Source organism: Mixophyes fleayi, chromosome 3 (genome assembly GCF_038048845.1).
Source record: "Mixophyes fleayi isolate aMixFle1 chromosome 3, aMixFle1.hap1, whole genome shotgun sequence".
NCBI classification, from domain to species: domain Eukaryota; kingdom Metazoa; phylum Chordata; class Amphibia; order Anura; family Limnodynastidae; genus Mixophyes; species Mixophyes fleayi.
Window position 1 is genome coordinate 229,234,832 of NC_134404.1, and position 20,300 is coordinate 229,255,131.

Here is a 20,300-nt window from a genome sequence, read left to right on the forward strand (position 1 = left end):
ATGTAAATTGTAACTAGTAGTTTAGAAAGCAAAGATACACAGTGGGGATCTTTAATAAACCAGAGGTTCATTCAAAAAATGCAGCTGTGACATCTTAAAAGTGTATTTGTGCAATATGCACCTATTTTTACAGAACAGTGCATGGACTTGTGTGACAAATTGGCATCCATAGAGTAAGTAAATAGTGTGCGGGTAGGTGGGCGGACGAGCAGCATTCTTCGCTACCGTGGGTATATGAATTGGACTTGTATACATTCAAGGTATAGTCAAAACCTTGTCATTTTTCCACTGTTTAGTAGAGAATTAGAAGCACATTGATTAACTGTTCCCAAAGTTTCCCTGCAGCATAGTGTAATATGGGCTTAAGGAGTGTTCCTATAGAACTCCATTGTATTTTGGCAAGCATTGATAGCTTTTGAATACTGTAGGCAATGGGATAATGCAAAGTGCATGCTTTTCAGAAAGTGCGTTTGTTTTTTCTTGACGATCAGCATCAAAATGTGTTTAATTATACTGTAAGAATGTGCTAAACGCTTAAACTTAACTTCCACATGTACCTGCTTCCTCCCCACCCCCTATTAGTCATTTTCAAACAAACAGAAGAAAACAAACCTGTAACTTGTTAAATAATGTTTATTGTGATTTGTTTTACATCATTTTTTTTCTTAAATGAAACGTTAACAAATAAAAAATGCCCTGCCCATACGCACAAAAAACTACAGAAATCAAACAGACGATAATGAGTAAAATCTGTCTGTCAGTCTGTCTGTCTGTCTATCTATCTGTATATATTGTACCTTCCAATTTTCCCGGAGTGTCCGGGGGAAAACAGGGTAGGTCTCCCGGACTCACGGGAGAGCAGGCAAGTCACCAGAATCCTGCAATTTGCTAGCCAAAATAATGCGATTGTATATATATTTATATATTGTGGCAAAGAGGCCTAATTGCCACACCTCTCCTGCATAGGGACAGGTGAGGTCCAGGGAAATCTGCAGCATAAGGCTGCAGACCAGGTAACGCAGGTATAGTATTGCACTTGGGTTCTGTTACGTACAGGTCTGACACATGTGACAAAGTAAATGTAAAAGTGTGATTTTTACTTGCATGCTTTGAAGTGTTTTATTTCCACAGCTAATAGCAGAGCTGATAGGGGTGTCTGTACCTAAGGATTCTTCTTTTAAAGGTAAAGTGGAAGTGTCGCCTGTCAGTCACCCCAAGGCTGTGGGAGGAGTCACAACTATAAAAGACTGTATTGTGCATATGTGCACTGCAACCAGCTGGTAGTGAGGGAAACTGCTGCATAGCTAGATGTAGGTTTGTAGGTTGCCTTGTGTCGTCCTGGTGATCTTGCTGCTACTATGTATGTATATGTGTATATATATATATATATATATATATATATATATATATATATATATATGCCCAACATAAATTACTTTATCTGACGTCTTTCTAATGATATTCGTATATGTACAGTCAGTAATCAATGATTGTATATTTACAGCATTGGGGACTCATCCCACACCCACAAATATTCAGATAGTCACAACTTCAATCTGTATTAGGCAGCAAACAGAAGCCATGTAGAAAGTTTACCTTACTGTCAAAAGATGAATTGTTTGCTCTACCATATATCCAGACAAAAGCTTCTCTTGGTATAAAGGAGGCTGGAATTCTGCATACAAGTTGTTCCCACAAGAGCAGATATAAGCGATATTCAGTATTGAGCTGAGGATGTTTAGCAAAATGTGCACACATTAACATCATCTGATGCTTTTTCTCCGCCTCTTAGGGGTGGTTTCATCAGAGGTTTCATATGCACACAGCCTTACCTATACACATGGATGTCAAACTCACACCATTGAAGGTGAGAGAAACAAGTACTTAGGCATTGGTGCGTTTCATCTAAATGATCTATAAAATATCTATATTATCTGAAAATGTTGCATACACAAACAAGTGTAGTGAGTTATATGAAACATAAATGAGAGTCCAATGAGCAAGTTGGAAGAAAAAAAATTAAACATTTTAAATAATGAAGAGGACAGGTATGTGCATATCTCTTATTAAAGTAATTCTATCGTTTTCAAATAAGCATTGCCCAATCAATTGTATGTGTTTCCAAAGCACAAAGTGATTTATTTTAGCAGATGTAAATAGTCAACAATTCAATACATTATTATATTATGATACAATATTAAACCAATATACTTTCGTTCATCCAATTATACGACTTTGACAGTCCACCCTTTGATAGTATAATAAACTATCACCTTAAAGATGTTATATGCAGGATCTCAGTACCACGTTTCATTGCTATGTAATGCAAATCCCCCTTGGGGTATGACCACGCTGTTTGTAGATCTAAACAAGTTATCATAAGAGAGAGTCTTAATCCTCAAAATGATTTCTTCTTTTACTATAAACCGTACACTTCTGGAGCTTGGAGATAACCTTTTGTATGCCCTTCAAGGATGCAATAAAATACGTAATACGTTATTTGGAACAGTACAAGGTACAATAGAACATGTATCAGCTATACAAAATTCTCTACTACAGTTCTTCAAGTTTAACAGGTTCATCTGTCCAACGCATGTCTTTAAGCTCAGAATACATTTAAACACTTCATGTTCATCAATAGCATCATCCTATGTCTATCAATAATGTCATATACAATCTCCTTCAGCTTGCGTTAATATACACACTTCTAATAATGTCATCAGTTCTTTTCATCAACACTTGTGGGCGGGCTATTGTCTGTTCATTCTTCCCAGTCTCCCGATACTCAGATTTAACAGTGATCGGCTTGCAAAGCATTGGGAGACTCCAGACTGAGGGACCTAGGTGTTGTACTTTTTCCCCTAGTGACCTCCCACCCATAGTTCGGGTGCCTCAAGAATATTTAGTGGGTAGAGAACTAGTCCTACTTGATATAATCATTGAGGTATGTGAGAGCACGCCCAGCACTTTGTTTGGTCTAAAACCTTACCCTCCCAAGAATGATAATCATTCTCAAGGGTGCCTGCTCAAGTCCGAATATTACTGGACTGGCATCGCTGGGTGTACCTCTTTTTTAACTATGGGGTCACCGTACTTACGGACGTAATGCTACTCAGACAATAGCCCCTCGCACTTTCTCCAAGCTCCAAGGTTTCCAAATTTTCCTTTACCCCTGAATTGAATAGAGTAATTGGCTGGACCGATTATGCTACTAACTTCTCCTTCATCCCCAATACCTCCTTATCATTACCTAAACCAGCCTCTGTCACCTGCTAATAATCAAAAGAATTAACCGTCCTGAGAAGAGATGAAATGAGAGAACACAAAACAGGAAAAACTACAACTTAATGCTGGACAACTGTCTTAGCCTTTGGCTCAGGTGCTACTAACTGCATTCGAGGCCTTCCAGAACAGACTTATGAGTGCCTTTGGACCCTTCTCTGAGTGTTGGCCCCTCTGCAGGGGGTGGAATGGGCACCAGTGTGTCTCTGCTACCCTTGAAGCCGTGATGCTGGTAGCCTACACCTGGTACCTGTCTGTCAAATAACCTGAGCCTAAGAAATTACTGCTCCACAACTTACTCTCCTGATCCAACATCCTGACAGTTAGTGTGACTTTTCAGGAAACAGTGTTTTGGACGTTCTTGGTTGCTGTCTCACTATTTACCTTCTCTCAAGGTCTAACCTAGCCTCCCAGTTACAATCTCATCTCACGAGGGGTCAAGAACATTTCAAAAACTGACAGGTTAAGAGTCTGCCCAGGAGTGATCTTTTGGTAGCGGGAAAGGACTAGTGGCCGAAGCTATCAGTCCCTTCAATCAAGTTCCAACTCTTATTCTATTTAATTCGTTCTACCGAGTACCGTTACTTTATGTTCACACTGGTTTATGGCTAATTGAAAGTATGTGATTTGTTACCACTACTCATACATTATACATCTGTTATTAATAACATGAATACCCCTATCATCTATTATAACTCTAGGACTATCACGTTGAATAACAAAAGCTTTGAGTATGACACAGTAATACATTAGACACATTTCAATACACCTTTACCCAGACATATTTCATTGGTACACCACTGTATACTTGAGAATCCTGCATGGTGGTAATTGGATGACGTGGATTTGTTTCACCTGGAGGAAAACCCATCAGCAGGAGGGATATGGTATGGCTCTATTGGTATCATTTTCCTGACATTCTCTTAATCAAGATAGGACGTTGCCGTCCTACTAGCTTAAGACGAAATGTCTGGTGCACCCCAATATACTCTTACCAGCTTGCACATACCTTCTGTACCCAGCTGAACCAGACCATTTGCTGCCTCCTCTGGGTCTGGGTGATACACTCTGGGAGCTACTGGTCTACCTTGTCCATCTCTCCAGGGTCTGTCAGACTCCTCACCACATCTCTCCACCTTCCAGATAGTTAATTCTTCAGGTAACACAAATCTTCATATATTAACCAATATGTGTATGCGTGAGTGTGTGTGTGTGTGTGTGTGTGTGTGTTCACCTTTTAAAACTAAGACAATACAACGAAAAACAAAACAAAACATAGATTTGTTAGCTGTCACATAAAACCCTGCTGTCTATTTGACAGCTATGTTTGCCCTGGTGTGTCAGCCATGTATGGTGGTGTGTGTAAGTGTGGACTTTACTAGCAACTACTTCAGTTGGTAACTGTGTCACTGTATAAAGTCCTCTATGTAGTGTCCTAATCATGTGCTGGTATTGCTACAAAACGATTTCTCAGTCACCTCAACATCGCCCCCAGACTAGAAAAATGCTGAAGACCAATGTATATCAATCGATTTTCCTTCTGCCACCACACATGTCATTCTCAGTACCTCACATTCAGCTACTTAACCAGTGAGAAAGACAAAGGGGTCTATTTCTATAACACTTTCTTCAAATATAACAGTATCCAGTACATGTCTGTCTAACAGTGAAAAAATATAAAACATGAAAATTCTACATTTTCTAGGGTTTCACATTATGTCGTATCTTGTGGTAAAAATCCTACTCCAATGTTCTATACAGAGATGCATATCTGTATGCCTAACCTCCAGCAATCTCCTATCCACCCTTTGTGCATCCATATAAAGGCACATTTTTGTACAGGAGGCACAAATCATAAAAACAAAAAAACAAAACAGATATGCAATCTATAAAACATGAATCGTATTTCCACAACAGAACCTTCTGCTTAAAATCAGCAGTTTCTATACACATGAAAACAAAACCCCTGACTGTTTCTGTAACTCATGTCAATCTAGTGTGTGTTTCTCTGAATTTGTCTTATGTAAAAAAATAAAAATATGTCTTAGCCCCATTCATGAGACTGTGTCTGTTTTTTTTTTATCTCTACCAGAGCAGAGAGAGAGAGAGAGAGAGAGAGAGAGAGAAAGAGAGAGAAAAGAGAGAAAGAGAGAAAAAGAAAGATAGAGAGAGAGAGAGAGAGAGAGAGAGAGAGAGAGAAAGAAAGATAGAGGGGTACTAGCATTTGTGTAAAGAATGAGAAATAATAAAGCAATGAATAATGGGAATACAAAGATTTGAATACAAACATACATGTAGAAAGGGAGATTTTACAGCAAAAATGACAGCTGGATTGGACTCTATGGGGAAATGGCTGAATTCACTCCACTTCTCCCCTTAGCTGTTTGCTAACTATGACCCCTCCCCATACTCGACTAGGGGGTCTTAACCGTGCAATCCAGTGTCGTCCGTCATTTATTCATTAAGAACTCGGTATTACATTGACTACATACCTTTTCAACTTATGGCAGAAAAATATAGAAGTTAACTCTTGATGACTCATCTGAGATACATAAAACAATATTTTTGGAGCAAAGTATGTACATACTTCATTGTTGGATATTGATTCTCAGCCAAACAAATTATCATGAGACACTGCAGCTTAAAACAAAGAGTGTTCCAATTGTCTATTGTTAATTAGTCTTTCAAGAGTAATCTTTCTATTTCTCTACCTCACCCCTTTTAAATACTGAGTCTATATCTCTTCTGTGTACCCTTTATCTGTGAGAGGAAAACAAGATAGTTATCTTTTAACAACAAACAAACCAAACATTCTCATTCTTTACCATCGGCCAGCGATTTAGGAAAACAAACATGTGACAACATGAAACAAACAAGCAACATCAACACGAATTACCTTTTAAATCAGTTTTTTTTTCGAAACTTTGCACATTAATACTTACCACCGAGTATTATTTGCCTTGCCTGGTCTTAATTTCTTAGCTTTGGATCTAATATTTTCTTTGCAATCTTTCCTCAAATGTCCCTTCTTAAGACAGTTAAAACACTTTAAAGATTTCTGTTTCTTTCGTCCCTTATAGTGGTTTTTATAATTCTGAGGTTGTGAATGTAATTTTTCTAACGCCTGGATACCCAACATCATTAGCCTATTACTCTGCGCTTTTTCCTTTTTACATATATTTTTATCATGTTCTACAGCATTCTCTCTAATTTCATTTACCGTGAGACCTCTCCAACTAGGAAAAGAGGTTTGTATCCAGGTCCTTAGATCCTCCCGGAGGCCGTTCATTAGCACTGCAACAGCTTTCTCCCTATGATGTGGATTTTCCCTTATATCTGATATCCCTGTGTACTTAATCATGGCAGCTAGAGCCCTGAAAAAATAGTCAGTTGTAATCTCATTACCTTTTTGTTTGATAGTAAATATTTTGCCCCATTCCATTGTCACTGGAAAATACATGGCCAACTTTGTGATTATACGTCCAATATTATCCTGATTGTCATCCCCAGTTAAGGGTTTATCCTTCTCCAAACTACAATCCTTAATGAACTTTTGTATATCAGTATCGAGAGGAAGACAAGCTTTAAACAACACTCGCCAATCTTTATTAGTAGGCTCATGTGTATTACCTAAATGTCTAATAAATTTCTGACACTTGGCCAAATCTTTTCTAGGATCAGGGAAATCAGACATAATTGTAAATAGTTCCGTCTTAGTCCATGGAAAATACATTGCTACCTGTTTCATGGGAACTACACCATCTTTGTCCGCTTTCCCATTGGAAACTGCTGTTGTGCGGACAGGATATAAGCCTACCAAATCACTATGTTCTGAACTAGTTGCTGGAATCGCTGTTGCAGTACAATGAATGTCCTCTTTGATAACCTTTACATTATTCTCACCAATTTCAGCCGCTGCCCCTGCCGGTGGAACCATTCCCTTTCCTTGTCCGTGTATGTTACTGGCATGGGCAATGGCTGAAATGACTGTGGGCACATCTTCTTCCTCTAAAACATTACTTAAGACATCATACAACTTACTCATTACATTTTTAACATTTTTGGTATTGGCTGTACCTATCACCTCAATCGCATTTGGCTGCGAGGGCACGCATGCGCTCAGTTCTCCACGCTTTGCAACGCTCACTTCTGTTGTGCGCGTGATTTGCGCCACGCCTACTTCCGCTGAGCACGCGCTCCCTTGCCACGTGTACCCTTCTTGTTGCCACAATTTTAAACAGTCATCATGTTCAATTCTCGTTTTTGTTGATTTAATCAACCGCACTTCATCTCTAACATTATTTAACACCTCTGAGTCAAGACTACCTATGTTTGGGAAAGGTTTCACACACTCCCGGGTCATCTTGACTGATTTGTCGCAGTATGCCGTTGCATACGCACCATATTTATTATGCATAACATACTTTGCCGAACCAACCGGCCATTCATTAGGCAGCACAACATGAACTATCTCTAGCATTTGCTTCGCATCCATTGTGAAAACAACCTATTTCTCAACGCTACACAAAAATACTTTTTACCTGTTCTCCTTTCAAACAGAACCTACTAGAGATGTTTTTATCCGTGGACGGTTTCAACAGGTACGTCCCCTTAAAGATATCAATGCCCTTCCTAGTTTAAGTACTTTACCACTGTTAGCAACCGATATCAATCAAGAATATCAGTGGTTGCAGCGTATTTCCTCCCACATTTCCCAAGTCGCAATCACGGCTGCACTAAATCAACCATGCGGTCCGATCGCACCGCTTACAGATACTAACTATCAGTAAGCTTTGCGATTACTATTGGGAATGCCGCGAAAACTTGTTATTTTCGCTTCGAGTATACCTGCCAGGCATACTCTGTGGTGTCTCTTTATCACCTGCTCTTATTAGAACAGAACACCACTCACACAAAGGTTTCTTTATATCCTGCTCTGTTTCCAGAACAGAACCTTTGTTGTTGGGTCACCTTTTTTACCATGCCCTGTCAGACACACCTGAACTAAAGCGCTATCAATTTTCAACAATTCCCGCTGCTCTCTCAATACTCAATCACGGCCTTACCATGCGGTCAAATCGCACCGCTTAAAGAGAATTATACCATCTCTGTCCGCCTTCCCATTGGGAACTGCTGTTGTGCGGACAGGATGCAGACTTATTATGTATCAGTAAGCGTTGTGATTAGTATTGAGCACGCAAGCAAAAACCTATATTCAGTTACCAGTATACTTTTTTTTCTTTGTGTATAAATAACATTCACATACACACATATAACCTTTGTTTTCTGTGCAGAAAATAAATTTCCCAAACAATGACACTATCTTTTCAGAGATTTAACCAAGTGATTACACTATGTATATATAATAGACTATGATCATGACTGTTTACACACGTGGCAACAATACCGGAAGTATACATGCTAAACAGGAAGCACACATACACTAGGCAATGCAGTACACTTTAAAACATAAAACGACAATAAAAATAAACATTTTTCTTTCTTGTCCCTAGATTCTAGTTAGCGTTCCTTCAGTTTACGCAACTGCGGACATTCGGCTTCTCAACAGAAAATGGACAACAGGTTTTGAACACATTGCGTTCTTTCCCATATGAGACGCGTCCGTCAATATCCACCCTTTGTTGAGCAACCGAAGTCCGCAAGCGTTGCGTACCTTCAGATAACGTAACCTCCTAAACTCACGAGCCCCCAAATTATTAAAGTAATTCTATCATTTTCAAATAAGCATTGCCCAATCAATTGTATGTGTTTCCAAAGCACAAAGTGATTTATTTTAGCAGATGTAAATAGTCAACAATTCAATACATTATTATATTATGATACAGTACAGCCAATACCAAAAGATAAATACATACCGATGCTATCGCATGCGCTGGCTGCGCACCCACAGGACCCGGTGGACAGTATATTTGTTAGAATACTGTGATCAGTGAAGACTGAGGGCCATGGGGAGTGCAGCCATGATTATATACAGTACAGTGTTACACAGTGAACAATAGAGATGACGTAGCTTGCTTCTATAGATCTAGACGTTGGGTGGGTCCAGGGTAAACAGGTCATAGGCTGATTCAATCTAAGGAATCCAAAGGTGGGGGTCATCTTTCCAGGGGGTCTGCTCCTTTCATAGCCAGCATCATACAAAGGTTTATTCCCTAATATCAATAACTAAAGTATGCAATGTGCGATCTCTTCGCCGACTGCACCGGACAGCTGCTGATGAATAGGGCTTTAATATGACACTAGGCATGATACCTTTCCTATAACCTGAACCTTGAATATCACTGAAGTGTACGTATAATCATTATATATATATATATATATATATATAAATACTACTAATAAACCAAATACTATCTGCTCATAAATCACAGTGTAACGGAACCAATATGAATATGAATTACATAAATAACTAAATGTTGTAATGCGAGTGTGTGCGTGCGTATTTTACCGTGCGATCGCACCACGCCACGTGTTACGTGGCGTACGGATCGCAATCGCACGGCAAAACAATATTAAACCAATATACTTTCGTTCATCCAATTATACGACTTCGACACTCTCAACTGTCCCACTTTAGGTCGGACAGCGCTCATGTAAAAGTCCTGATCCGTCCCACATAACAGGACTTTTATCCCAATTCCAGGCCAGTTTGGACACATATCCCGCAAACAGGTGCCACTTCAGTGCTGTGCATCCCAGCAGAATTTGTGCACGGCAACGAAAGTGTGTACATGCCTCTGGAGAACATTCATCCGCCTAATGTGACCAAGTCCCCTTCTCATGCATGGCGGAGGGCGCACAATGTTCTTTTTAGATATACCTAAAAGCTGGGAGGTATATCAGTCGGCGCTACTCTATAGTGACATTATGGGGCATATTCAATTGTCGGCGGGATTGCCGAAAATCCCGCGGTCCGCGCAGGATTACCGTTATTATGGTAATCCTGCGCAGAAAAAACGTTAATACAGTAATTTACTCGCTGGATTTCAGCTCCAGCGAGAGATTTCCGTATTAACAGTATTAGTTTTTTCGCGCCGGATCGCCGGATTGAATACCCCCCTATGACTTTTAAAAAACTGCTTCTTTGATTCCAACCTTCGGATCCACAATGTACCGAAAATATACGGATGAATCATGAACATGTTCAATATGGATACCTGTAAAAATATGAGCAACTGTGCATAGATAGGTAGTCTGCAAGGCATAACATTTACTCTTACTTATATTTGGTGGACTACAGTTTTAGTTATAAATGGCTATATGCTGCATTTGCTGGCAATACAATGGTAATGTTTCCTTTAATATTTCAATTGTGTGTTTATATGAAACATGGAGAGCATTCAGATGTTTATGCAAGAGACATTCTGTTCTCATGACATAAAACTTCTAAGAAGCCTAGCTGTACACATGAAAAGACAATATTATGAATATTTACTGCCACGTTTAATTCAGACTTGGGACTTGCAACATTCATCCTCTTCTGCCTGCCCACACAGACGCTGATATCTGACTGTGCGGGAGCCTATCAGTGTTACAGAGTGGGAGTAGGCGTGCAAAGCAAGTGCAGCAAATGAATGGGGAAGTGAATGTGCTGACAGCCTTGAGATGAGTGTAAGGGCTGAGGTGGGGTGGGTTTTCAGACCTAAAATCTACAGGATAAAGGTGCTATTTTTGATTTATCTGTTATTCAGTGTTTTTCTTCTTTTTATACAAATCATATAAAAAACTTTAATGAAGAGAGTAATTCAAATAAATACATTAAAGAGCAAACTTTTATTGCTATATGAATAATATTATTGAAAAGATGTATTCTTTGTAATAAAATGTAACATTTTTGGCAAATTAGTTTGTTGTGTATAGAAGAGAAAAAAATGTGCCCCCCCTTCATCACACTGTGCCTCCCTCCTTTATCACACTGTTCTTCTGCAATACACTCTGCCTTCTCCTGCATTACACTGTTCCCCTTCATCATCACACTTTTGCTCCTCCATCACTTAGTTTCCCTTTCATCACATTGTTTTCCCTTGACAATACTGTTGCTCCTTTATCACACTGTCCACCTCTGTTCATTACCTACTCTTCCATGGCCTTCTTTTCTTCTGTTTTCTTCATTCTTTTGGCTTCTCATTGATGACATCACGCTTGACAGTCAGTGAGAATGGAGGAGGGCGCCGCTGCCGGTGGATACAGCTAAGCCGGTGGACAAGCGAGGAAGGCAGGCAGAGAGGAGTGCCTCTCAGGCATGGTGCTCACCCTGCCTTGCTTACCCCGCTTACCACATTCCACCAGCCCAACATTGCTAAACTGAGGCCAAAAGAAATATTGGCCCTTTGATACATGTTTACTTTAATTGTCTATTTAGCTTCATTAAGACAGTCATAAGCTGCATCCACTGCACTTTCTGAACTCAGTCCATACTGTTGTACTATCACATTGGTAGCACCAATAGTGCCATGCAACTAGTTATGTGTACCTCCCAACTGTCCTGATTTAGGAAGGACAGTCCAATTTGAGGGCTTGTCCCTCCTTCCCTATAGAGACAGCTTTGTCTTGCAGATTAGGAGGTATCTCCCATTGACTGCTGATCTGTGGCAACAGCGCACTGTAATGAATGAGTGTAAGGAGGGAAGTAGAAGGGGTACAACGCAGCCTAGTGCTTCAAAAGGCTAGGCAGGCCCCTATGGCTATGGTCATTCCCACATTACACACACATATGTGTATATATATATATAGATATTTGTTTCACTGTGTGTATATATGTTTGTGTGTGTCTATATCTATCTATCTATCTATCTATCTATCTATCTATCTATCTGTCGCAGGAAGACTTTCATGAGTGACTTATTTCTATGATGTCGTTGTCTGAGCAGAGCACATCATATACCAAATTAAAGGTTTTGATCTGTAGATTTGCAGAAAAACGTCCGCTTCCATTTACAACAATTTACAACAATGCATTACAATTGTCTTCTAGAAAATGTGACAGTTGACAATACACCTGTGCATCTGCTGGTTAGTTAGTGCACCTAATGGGTGACCTGGAACATGTGACCTGATGGGTGGTCTAGAAACTGTGACCCTTATTTGCATCCACATACATCGGCGCTTCTTGCAGGGACCATAGCCAGCAATGTTACTTCAATGGAAGAAGTTATACATATATTGTAATGTATAAAGAAATTCTTTAGTTCCTTTACTATAGTAAATGCAGCATCGCTGACGTCATGTTATTAATAACGTCACAGCGCTGTCAATAGAGAGGAGCCGAAAGGAGACAGCAAGAAGATGCAGAATAGTAAAGTAAGCTACTGAAGGGGTTAGATGGAACCAGGGATGGAGGGTGACTGTAGGGAATGGTGGGGGGAGGCAAATGTTGGGTAAAGCATAATTTAAAAATGAGGGTGGGGTGAGAGAAGGAAGGAAGGGGCCTTGCCTGTTACATTTGTACTGGGCCTCGCAACACTCTGTTGTTAAAATTTCTACATGTAGTGTAAAAAGTTATTATATTCTGTTAATAAAGTAATTTATTCATCACATTAATTTAAGACGGTTACTGCTGGGTTTCTATAGTGTTTCTGTATATATAGATAGATAGATATTGATATATTGTGACAAAGGGAGTTGTTTGTCACAGGCTTCTAATATAGGTGTTAGGTATTTAGCTGGCAATCTGCAGAGAGAGGCTGCACACAGAGTTACACATTTGTACAGTAATGCACCTAAGTTAAATTGATACAGGTGGAGGACCTAAGAGTGACAAAATAATAGTAAAATGTCTGATTTAACTTACATATTGAAGTGGTTTAAAAGCATCTCTTTCCACAGCTAGCAGGAGGCTGACAGGGTGGGTCTCCACTGAGGATAATCAAAACAGAACACATGCAGGGAACTCCTGTGTAAAGGCAAGGTGGGAGTATCAGCTGTGTATCAAGCTAGGGCTGTGGGAGGAGTGACCGATGCCAGCCAGTGGCTGGTGTCTGGGGAGCTGGACTCTGTTAATTAAGCATTAGGGTCACAAGGAAAGTGTGTGTAATCTTTACGTTATGATTTACTTTGCCATTTTAACAATAAAATGCAAATTAAAAACAAGAAGGTGTTCGTGTATGCATCATCTGAAGTGTGCCCATGTCACTATATATATATGTATATATTGTTAAACTTTTGCTGTTAATTAAGTGTGGGATTTTAGTTCCACTGTGTGTGTGAGAACTGGATAACCAGGTCATACATGTGCATATTCCCTGAGGCTAACCCAGTGAAACGGTATGTTAACTGCTCTTTGCCAGTATCACTGAGCCGCTCTGGCAATATTTGATTAATTGCAACGATAAGTGATTTTCTATTACTGCGATAGCAATGACAAAATATCAGACTTGTAGTCGCACATTAATAAATAGGCCCCCGTGTATTCTTATAATTATGTTTGTAGTGTAAACATTGGGTGGCATTATTTTGAAAGAATGTTTCTTAGTCATGGGCCATCAGTAATAGCTATAATTTCAAAGGTAATAATATGGGAAAGCCATTTTGTTAGTGTGGTCTCACAGATGGAGATGCTAAAGACTGTAACAATACAAGTAATTTTATGTTTGTCCAATAAGCTTTCCTGTAGTCAAAGAAGAATTCAAGCAACAATATACACCTTTTTTCCCTGTATCCGGGAGTTATAGATTGTTTTACAAAACATCTTGATAAATGTATGGTAAGTAATTTGCTATAAACTATATACAACGGAACAAGTGTAAAAATGTTTATACATTAAAAATCTAAATAAAATGTGTTAATAAATAGGAAGCCCCTGATTACATCATTTATTTTTCAAAAGTCAGACCAAATTGGTTTCAGGTTTCATGTGTTACCAGAAAATCCTGTGGTGTTAACATGACATTCGATGAATGAACAAGTTGTTTAACATGCAGATGTGTGATATTTTTCTATAATAAATGGTTCACGCAGGCTGCAAGTACCATCTGGGTGTAGACTGGGAGAGCCAACTTGACCTGTAATGTGTATATATAAGGAAAGGGTGGACACACACACCAAACTATGATCTCATCATTTATAAATTCCAAACATTGATTGTTTGCCTAATGTTAATTATTTTAATTGTGATTTACAGTTAAATTATTTTGATGATATGGTCTTTCATTTATTCTATTATTGCTCAAGAAAACATACCTTAATTATGGTAATGGTGTTTTTAATATTTCATTCAGTTAGACATAAACATTAATCAACTGTAATCAGGAATTACAATGGTAGTCCCATGGCATTCAATAACCCTGGCATGCAGAGAATATATTAAATGGTAAAACAAACTAATATTTATTATATGCTTCTAAACTGTGGGGGTACAAAGGCAGTATGACTAAATGTAGCACAAACTGACAATCCAGTATTTAAAACTGAGCCCTATAACCATATTTGAGCAGGAATGGTTAGGTCCACATATATATGTTAGGGGTTGCCTACCATAAGTCAAGCCATACCTATCATTTTATGCCATTTGTATACTGGGCATCACAAAAAGTTACTGCTGCTGTGTCTTTCTGCTATTATACTGTTGTGAAAAGGCCAAGTTCCTAAGGCATCACCCACCAATATGCTACACGAAAATACATAAGTCTATAAGTCTATTAAGTCTGCTAGATCTAGAGCAACAAATTAAACAGTTTGTAGGTGTTTTTGTTGCCACGTCTTATCTTTTGCACATCCCATACCTCCCACCTGTCCCGAATTAGATAGGGCCTGTCCCGATTTGAAGGCAATCTGCTGCTGTCCATTAAGGAACAGCTTTGTCCAGGGGGGCTGAAATTTGGGAACTACATCACTTCTCTGCTGCTCTGCACAGTGGAACTGAGATTGTAGGAAGATTGTAGTATCAAACGCAACTATTTATGAAACGAAGTTCATCCATCAAGTTATTATTCATTATGAATTAATTATTTTATTATTAAAATATTATATATTAGAGCCTAGGTTTTCAACCTGTGGTACCTGTACACCAAAGGGGCAACTCCAATAGATTCAAAAGGTACTTTAGTCTGTTAAGTTGTGGAAACACCATTAAAATGTATCATTTTATATCAAACTATTTAGAAAGGGTATTTTAAATGTATAAGGATTGGTGTGGTGTAAATGTACTTAGATAAGGGGGGTACTGTAAATACATGTATATACATATAAGGGGGTAGTAAAAAGGAAAACACTTTGGTAAACATTTTCCACCACACGGTGGGACATATTCAGGGGCGTAACCCTTCACTAGAAGGCTTGCTTGAATCTGTGTCCCTTTCACCTTTGGTACAATGTTACTGGTCAGTGTTATGTGAAAATCAGCATACTCTGTGTTCACAACCACTCCTAAAGTGCCTTGGGTCTTTAGGATTGGTAGAGAACACAGCCTTGGGTCCTCGCAGCTGGTTATAGGTCTTTCTCTGCTTATCCCTCATGCTAATGCAAACTTACCATCTTTTAAATGTTCCTCTTTGGGATCTCTCGGAGGGGTAGTGGGCAGGCGCGGGCTGGCAGATGTCAGCCTGGGGGGCGCACACCGCACAGGCGGCCGCATCACACATGCATCACCGGTAAAAAACGGCGATATTGCTTTTGGGGGGCTCTAACAGCTGTGATTCTGACTGGCCCCCATGCCCTCCGGCCCAGCCCGTCCCTGGTAGTGGGGCATGATGACTGAGAGGGACAAAATGACAAGTTTGCGTCATTGTGTTGTGGGGGCTGCATTCCACACCTGGAGGGGAACATTGAAAAGTTAGTAAGTATGCTTTAGTATGAGGGATTGCCACGGTCCATCATAAGTCGCGTCATAGAGGCTCCCATCCTGCCCACTTTACTAGGAAGTGGCCAGGATGCAGGAGTATGGCCTGCTCTCGTGGGAGTCTGGGAGACCTGCCTGAAATTCTGCATTCTCCCAAACATTCTGGGAGAGCGGGCAAGTATGCGCCAAAGCCTCCCCTCTGCCTATGGGTGCTGGTGTCAGTTTTCAGATAAAATCACATAAATAAACATGCAAGAGCTGAACATGTCCCACTTATCCAGTGAGACATGCAGTCTGATTATTGTACATTCCAATCTTTGTGCAATTTGTTTAGTGGCCAAAACTAACATAGCTGGTCAGATCCTTACAACAGCGTTTAGCAGGTAACTGCATACAAATAATAACTGACATCTACCATTGGTACTTTTTTATTTTGACTTTGGATTTTACATTAAATTACAGGTTTTGCTTCAAATCAATAAATTGGGTAGGTTTGTGGTCTGGGCTAGTTTACTAACATAAGCCTTATCATCACACAGAATATTAAAAATTAAATAAAGTGTAAAAACATACCTGAAATTCAGCTAAGCGACACATTTTCATGAGTGAACTCTGTAAAGCTGGGTACACACTACAGAAAATTACTTCAGATGCGATTTCTGTAATGATTTTACCATCGACTGAAAGTCCTGATGAGTATGCAGATTTATGTGTACACATCTGTACGGTTTACCTTCACATCTGTGCTCTTCATCTGTCATAATCATCTGCTGAAAAGATCATGACTCTGCACACTCTATAGAGATCTTCCTACACTGCTGGGCGTGAGAGCATAGACACTTCCACATTTGCCCAATATCGTTTCATTGTTGAAAGAGATTTTTAGGAAGTTAAGATAGCCAAATCAAATAATAGCATGTGCTTTGGTGCGATTAAACATGATTGTGGGAGCGTACACACTAATGCAGTATCTGACTAAATGGACGTTTATCATGTGATTGGCACGATAATTGCATGAAATTACTGTAGAGTACCCAGCTTAACAGCCCATTTCCTGTACTTGCGTATTGACGGAGAGCGTATAGAAAACCACATTTCATAGAACATCGTTGAGGAGGGAGGTAGACAAAAAGATATATGTAGATAAAAAAACAAACATGATGTGTTAAAAATGATTGGTGTAATCTGGAATTTAACAAAAATTAATTATTGCAGGTGCACTCAAAAGAATACTTTACAAGTGATGCTCCCCATTTAAAAACTTCAAAATACTTCCCCCATCTCTTACTTTTTCAAACTTGCGGTATACCTGACTTAATTAGTGTTACCTTTGTCTAACTATGAACTATTTTTACTTCATTTTATGCTATTGAGGCACAATGGTCCTCTTTGACTTGACAAGAGCCTAAACCACAGAAATCCTGAGCAGTAAATTCCGACAACATTACTTAGAATTTCTGAGTCACAACCAGACTCAACAATTTCACGTTTAAGCATTTTTTATTTGCTTTTGACGAAAATCCTCCCAACGAGTGAAATTGTGTCACACAAGTGTATCGACAAAGAAAGTAAAAATAAGTTAATATTTCACAGTAATATAAGTGGAAACTTGAAAAACATATAGGAAATAGTATGTGGCTCAGCACTAATAATTATAGTGTTGTTTCCTGTTTCTTTGACCTCATGTCATGGCTTTATTGCCTTCCTTGATTTTCTATGAAGGACACTACATATATTCACAGAACTGTCTTCAATGATTATCTGACTTAAAAGTATAGTTTGCAGTATAGCCAATGTATAAGTTATTGGCAGTTATTACAACCAAACTTCTATAGCTTTTAACCAAATATAATAGGATTAGTAAAGCATCCTTTTTACTAATTTTCAGTTTTACTTACATTTGTTGGGCTATTTACCTAGCCTGTATTTGTAGTGGAAGGTAGGATTTCTTTTTTATATATTTATTTATTGCACAGCATTGACAATTAAACGCATATTTTGTTACAAAACTGTTCGCAATAATTTTTCTTTATATAATAACTGTATAGAGGAACAGCAATGTCATAACCAATACAATTTTTAAATGTAAATAAAATAAATGACTGTTGGTAGGAGGTTAGGAAGGGGTGGGTGTGTAGTAGAACAGTGTGTGCAAAAATAAAAGCTGTAAACTATTTAGTCTGAGTTAGATGGTGAGTTTTGGGAGCGGGTGGCATCCATTTGGGATCTACATTCATCTGATGCTTTGAACGTTAGCCAATCGAACCAGGTGAGGAGGTAGGATTTCATTACGGTCTTGTCTTTCTCTGTTTATCATAAAACCACAACTCTACACTTGCTTCCAATGTCACCACATGCACTCAGACCCCCACTTGACACAAAATGTCATCACATGTTTTCCAAAACTCCTGCACATGCTCCTCACATCTCCCCACAGACCTCCACACACTTACCTGCATAGCCGGAGCCTGCAGAAAAAATGGAGGTAGCCTAGTGACCCAGCCCAAGGCAGACCCCCAATGGGACTGGTCTGGGGTCCAATTGCCATCCATCACAGCCAATCCCTGTGGTCTAGGATGAACTGCACTAGCCCCCCCTCCTTGGATTGGTTGTGCTACATGACCTACCTGCATTGTGCAGAGGAGATCACATGACGAGGAAGCTTGCTGTTCCCATACAATCTTATTCTCTGCTTTCAGAGATTAAGTGAGATGGGGAGCTGCAGGTCGCAGGTGAAGGCTCGGCGGCCCACCTATTGCCCACCACTGCACAAACTAGTAGCAGGCATATGAAAAACACAAATGAGGGCCCATCATTATGTAAACTTATACAGATGTTGAGAAAAAAATGGACATGCCTTATATAAAAGAGCTATCAATAACATTACCATATAAGTAAATGATTCAGGAGCTGAAGCTATAGCAGAGATAAAGTGATGATTAGAGATGCTCAGGCTCGGTTTTCTGAAAACCAAACTCACCCGAACTTAGGGTATCCGAGCTGGCTTGCAAGCCGGCTCAGTAATTTCGCGCGTCCTCGGATCTGAATCGAGGCAAAATGTCATTGTTACGTTGTCGGATCTCACGGGTTTTGTATTCCATAAGTATCTCCCTCCCCAGGAGATCCAGCACCTTTGCTCACATAGAAACAGGGGTAGCTGTGTTCTTGTCACTCTCCAGTCTCCAGTGACATTGCTCAGTGCCATTGCTCACACAGAAACAGGGGTAGCAGTGTTCTTGTCACTCTCAAGTCTTCAGTGCCATTGCTTATACAGAAACAGGAGGGTTAACTGTGTTCTTGTCACTCTCCAGTGACATTGCTCACACAGAAACAGGGGTAGCAGTGTTCTTGTCAGTCTCCAGTGCCATTACTTATACAGAAACAGGAGGGTTAGCAGAGTTCTTGTCACTCTCCAGTCTCCAGTGACATTGCTCCGTGCCATTGCTCACACAGAAACAGGGGTAGCAGTGTTCTTGTCACTCTCCAGTGCCATTGCTTATACAGAAACAGGAGGGGTAGCAGTGTTCTTGTCACTCTCCAGTCTCCAGTGACATTGCTCAGTGCCATTGCTCATACAGAAACAGGAGGGGTAGCTGTGTTCTTGTCACTTGACAAAAATTGACTGGAAATGATTGGAAATTAACGTTATTGAGGTTAATAATAATGTAGGGATAAAAAAAAGCGCCAAATTATGTGATTTTAGCAAAAAAAAATAGAGATTTTAGAAAAATCAGGATCCAAAACACGAGGGCGGTTATGCCAAAACCAAAACACGAAGTTAATCCAGATCCAAAACCAAAACCAAAACACTGGGGTCAGTGAACATCTCTAGTTATGATTGAGTAGGAATATATTTTTCTATATGACTTCCTGTCAGTAATTCCACTGAAAGACACAACTTCTTTTTTCTTTGCAGTAAAGGATTCATATCAGAAAGCAATCGCTCACACTAAACTGTATGAATGTAAATAGAATTCAGAATAAAGCTCAATGTATGGTACTTTTATAAGTGTGAATGTTATTTGCAGCACTTTTAAATAAGGCAATTTGCATGATGGTGTATTTCGTTGACTCTTGTATTAATGATCTTTAGAGACTACGGGGCATGCATATTATAGGGCAAAAATGCCTTATACATTAAGGGGGAAGCGCTGACTATAGTACTGCTGTTGCGGGTGGTAACTCTCACCAGAGATACATTTTACTGTGTCTCTTCCATGTT

At 39.5% G+C, this 20,300-nt stretch overlaps 1 protein-coding gene across 1 annotated transcript in view; it reads left to right on the forward strand.

Moving 5' to 3' along the window:
- Positions 1-20,300, forward strand: part of UST (uronyl 2-sulfotransferase) — a 232,702-nt gene that overhangs the window by 41,664 nt on the left and 170,738 nt on the right. The gene's annotated exons all lie outside the window — the stretch shown is intronic.